The sequence below is a fragment of the Pyrgilauda ruficollis genome, unplaced genomic scaffold (assembly GCF_017590135.1).
Source record: "Pyrgilauda ruficollis isolate IOZ18807 unplaced genomic scaffold, ASM1759013v1 scaffold47, whole genome shotgun sequence".
Classification (NCBI taxonomy): Eukaryota; Metazoa; Chordata; class Aves; order Passeriformes; family Passeridae; genus Pyrgilauda; species Pyrgilauda ruficollis.
In genome coordinates this window covers 1327193-1332655 of record NW_024526266.1, presented here as the reverse complement: position 1 = coordinate 1332655, position 5463 = coordinate 1327193, and positions in this window count along the sequence as shown.

Sequence of the window (5463 nt, the reverse complement as noted above, 5' to 3'; positions counted from 1 at the left end):
CATCAGAACAGGTTAAATTATCAAATATCCAGGGAAATAGGTCAACAAGGGAGCAAGGCTAGATATCAGGGAATCAAAACTACAAATATTGCCCATAAACCTCAGGAATTTTGGGTGAGATCCCAAAGGATAAAAGAGTATAAAACTTTCATATCAAATAACAATCATGGATCAGGGCTAAAAGTTTAGAGACCATTTGGGCATTAAACGCCTCTAAAATCCCAGAAAAATGGACTGAATGTGTAGCACATGAGTATTTGATGTACTGGCTTTCTAAGAGTCTGAACATACCATGACTACTGAAAAGAGCTTTAGAGAAAATGTCATGGTGGGAAAAATGTCTAGAAGAGAGTTACATAAATATTTTTCCTGATTTTATTAGGCAGGAGCAACTAAGTTAGGTAAGGAAAGAAAGAAGCCAGAAAGACAGAATTTCAGTGCTGCTGTGAGCAGAAACCTGTGTCTCAGAAATGTGTTGCAGGATATTCACTGGTTCAGTAACACTGGGTTTGATTAACTGAACCTAACCAAATTAAAATTAGGGGAGAAAACTAGTGTTTCACATACAGAATTATAATTTTCTTAAATAAGAATTACTGCTGAAGATGTTCCAATTTTCAAATAATCTAATAAATAAAAAGAGGGCTAATGTTAGTACAGATTTAATTTTAACAAGTGGACAGTTTGTAGGAAAACTGCTCATTTATTGTAAGAATAGATAAAATAAGTTGCATAGAGTTGTTCCTTTCGATTGTTGGTTTTTTCTTTTTAATTTTAGATGACATTTTTCATTTCAGAAAGTCAGCCTTTGAGAGTTTCAGGGAATGAGTTGATGAAGGAAACTAAGGAGCTTAAAGTTATATAGGATTTTTCATTTCCAGATATATATTACTTCTTTAATCTCACGTCATGTACAAGAGGGAAAACAATACAAGAGAGAACTCTGAATCTGAGGAGATGAGTAACTCCTCCTGTAATCTTGTTAGGGGTAAACACCAGGCAGTGATAAAATAAATGGCTGAAGGACGATGTGCCTTGAAATCAAGAAGAGAAAGATAATTTGTACTTTGCTTCAATCAAGATAAACTAGTCTTTGGAAAAAAAGATGTTAAAACAGATGGGGAAAGATTTTATGGTCATATAAATTAAAACAAATAAGGAAGAAGGGGATCTCTATCTGCTATAGAGGCATTTGACAATGAAGTTACCCTTTAAAAGAGAAGGCTCCAAAATCAATACCATGCTTTAATTTTCACTAAGGAAGAGGTAATGGGGATAAGACTGTAGTACTGACTCTAACTGGAATAACAGTCAAGGGTCTCAGTGCATTCAATTAGGGAACACAATAATCTACATCCTCAAATTCCAAAAGAATTGATATTGGAAACATGTTCTCATCACAAGGATTTTAAATAGGAAGCATTTCAGGGCAGCTGATAAACTATTATCTTGTCCTGCGTTTACTTATTTTTATAAAAACTCCTTGATAAGCTTAAAACTCTGTTTTCCAGAGTAATTATAAAAGAGAAATATGTAGGGGTATTAAGGAGAAGATGTTAATAAAAAAGTGATCTAATTGTAAAGATAGGTTTTTATAGGAACATACCAGTGGTGTTACAGGTGCTGATCTCTTTTGAAATATCTTCCTTTTCTTCTTGGTCCTAAAAAAATACAAACAGAGGTGGTAGTGATCATTACACTATCCCCAAAAATGTGATGCTACTAATAATGTATACATTCCTCAACAGTTCTGCAAAAATTGTCCTGCACTAAATAACCACTGAGACCAAGAATAAAAAAAACCCATGAAATCAAATTCTTTACACAGACAGGTATCACAATTGCAAAACAGTAAAACATTCCTTTTGCCTTGTTTTTTTGAATTATTGCATTACTAGAACAAGCAATTTTATCAGTGTATGCTTTACAGACTTATGTTACCAATTTTTTATAAACATTTAATCTCAATTCCCACAAAACACAATGCTTCTCTTTAATCAAGCTATTCAGTCTTGAATTCCCCTGCAATTATGGAAATCCCCCATGTGTCTTGGTTTGCTTCACCAAGAATGAATCATTAGTGAAAAGGAGCACTTGATTTCCAACAGTTGCAACCACTGGATTGTATTCCTTTCTCTAATAGAAAAATATCTCTGGATCATTTGCCACTTTATGTCTTTAATGCTAAATGCCTACATTTTGTCACCATAAGACCTTACCCAGGGCTGTGAAAATTCTATATGAAATCAGTCAGACTTAAATTATCATGAAAGTCAAACACAGCCCCATCAAACTGGAGGGAAAAAAGAAGTCATCCACTGAAAAAGAACCACACAAACCCAAACTGTGGGGGGTCCCAGTTTTTGGTTTTTCTGGGTCTGGATTGGAGGCACTCGAGACAGTAATTTGTGTTCAGACTCAAGTGTTTATTACTTCTTATCAGTAAAACAGTCTCACTACTGTGAGTTCGGCAGCTTTCCATTAGAAGGCACAAAATGGCTAACAATCTCTTGTTACAAGGTCTTTTAAGACTAAACTATCCAATTAAGAAATGACACCTAGATTATTTTCCCTTTCAACCCAATAACTGATCCCACAGAGCTGCAATACAGACTTTTCTGCCCAATTACAAAATGCCACCCAAACCATGAAGAAGAAGGAAGAAGAAGCATGAAGAAGAAACCCAGGACGACACCCTGTGCCCTCCATCTTGCTTCCATCCACAACATACTAAAAATCCCAAAACCTAAATTTCTCACCAAGTGATACACCTACACTACTCTCTGTAATCTATTGCACCCTTTTGTGGATTCCAGTCTATCTTGAAGTCTAGGAAACTTTCTCCATGAATGAGGGTCAGAGTCAGTGCTCCCCTGGGGGTCAGGGCACCCCAGAGGAGACAGAGAAATATTCCTGGTGCCCTGTGCTTCCACACCAAACCAGCACATTGCCTGCTTCAAAACACCTGGGGTTCCAATTTCAGAACACACTGCTGCAGGAGTCCCTGGTGCCTTGTTCTCTTCTGCAGGGTTTAAAATTAGAATTAGTAATTTGAATTGGTGAAATTAAAGGCAATAGGCAAAAAATGGACTGCTTGGAAATAGAATTTTTACAATTAGCTTGTAGAATTTACACACATCTATAGTGATAGCCTCCTATTTTTCAATACTTCCTTTTAGAAATGCCACAAGATACTTAGGTTTTCAAGGAATATTTGAAGGTTTATTTGAAGGAATATAAGAAGGTTTTTAAGGAGTATTTGTGTTAGCCTTCAAAATGCAGCACTCACCCATTTTTGAACATTAAATTTATCATACATAGAATTTTGCTGAAAGATTTATTTATTTTTGGAGAATAAACCTACAGGTTTCTTGCTGTCAACATAAGTTGTGGTCACATCAGTAGATGTCATTCCCATGCAGAGTGTTTGCTGCCAAAGTTGCTTTTGAGGACCAAAATATGTTGTCCTTGTAATGCATTTTACCTCTCCCCGGATTTTATTCTCCTGAGAAAGATGCTAAATAATTTACTTTATTTGTCAGTCCTCATATGGAAGAGGTTTACCAAGTTTACATGAATAAATAGCTACTCATTATTTTTACTCTTGACAGCCCATTTATACAGGTGTGTAACCTGCACCACATCCACTGGATCAGAGACTGTTGTTGATCTTAGTTGGACTAAAAGGAAGCTCACAACCCAATCATTTGTCTTGGCTTAATGCTTAAGCCAGCTGTCCTTTTGGACAACTTGTTTTGCAGAAATGTTCTTCACCTGTCACTGCTGGGATATTAAATAAAAAATATATAAACCTGTCTACTGATTCAAGAGATGCAGAAGACTGAAATATCTTCATAAATTATTAGGCTTTAAAGGGTTTCAATTTTATATGAATCTATAGCTGACCTGGTAAATAAATAAATATTACAAGTCCCCCTTGAAATACCAAGAGAAGAATTTGTAAGAAGGTGCCTTTCCAAAAACATTTATTAGCCAAGCTCATACTACCTTGCCTCAAATACAAATTTTTAGACCCTGTATGGAAATAAATGGATGAAAGTTAAGCATCTGTGAAAATCAGACAGATTAAACACTGTAATTACATATTTTAAATCTACCAGTGATAAATATTTTAATTATTAGCCTTTGTCAAGCACTAGTACTTGTCTGAAAGGGTGATAAAGGTTTAACTTCTCAAGGAAATGATTAGAGTATGATCAAAATCAATCAGTCAGTCATGGCTAATGGCTAACAGAGGCCATTTGATTCTTCCCCAAGAGCTGGTTTGCAGCCACAAACAGAATGAAGAGCTGCTGAAGCACCAACACTCTCTCTAGGCAAACACAAATGATACATCATTCCCATTTGAAGCAGCATATTCAAATAAAAGTCTCCTACAGTTCACCGCATCCATATCAGATTAGCAAAAACATTTTTTTTCAGAACTTGCTGAAATATTTCATGTGGTATTCTTGAACTGTCAATACAAGTATTTTACTCAGTTATGAGAGGTCATGGCATGATCCATGATTTTTTAAGAAATGGAAAAGTTTCAGTCTTTCATCCTACAACTCAGTTCACCAAGGTCTATTTTTGTCATGCAGGAAAAAAGATTGCTGTAGAGCAGTGTGCATTTCACAGTGTAGCAGAAAGGAGGGCAGGTTTTGTTTCCTGAGTTTTTAAATACTCGGTAGGCTCTGCACCCAACCTCAGCAGAACTTGAGCAAGTGACACTCCCAGCCCTGTATTTTCTAAGGCAATAAATTCCATTATGTATTTATTCAGCTGATACAAAATTACCTGTGGTGCCTTTTTAAAGTTTTTATTAGCATTCAGCTAGTTTTGCTAATCTTCTACCAGATCTTTCTTTTGTTTCAATAATAGCTGCAGGTTTTATGTCCTTTTTTTTTTTATTTTTTTTTTTTATGCAGCCTTCAGGATGTTATTCTGTTCTGGAAATAAGAGGTTTTAAGGTGAGAGATGGACTTTTCCTCATGTCTGTGAGAGGGACTGAATTTTTTCTGTGATGTGCAGCCTGCTTGGAGTCTGACTTATGATGTGGCAATATTTAATACACTAATGACAATGGCCACAACTTCAAAAATATGACAGGATCTTTCCCCTGCCTTTAGCAGATAAATCCCTTTTGAGAAAAGCAGTGCCCAAAACTATGTTTCTACCACAGTTTTTGTCTACAGGTGAAATTTCTCAAAGTCTGGCTAGGATGAAGCTTATCCTGTGTGGTGCTGTGTTTTAGATTTGTGACCAAAACTGTGCTGGTAACACAGTCACGTTTTAATTCTTTAGTGTTTGCACAGCATCAAACTGTTCCTCACTGTGCCTCCTGGTGAGTGTGCTGGGAGATGTGAGAGCTTGGGAGGGCACAGAGCCAGGCACGTGGCCTGAGCTAATTGATATTGTTCATCTGATGCCACACTCATCAATAAAGAGGGAAAAGAGGAG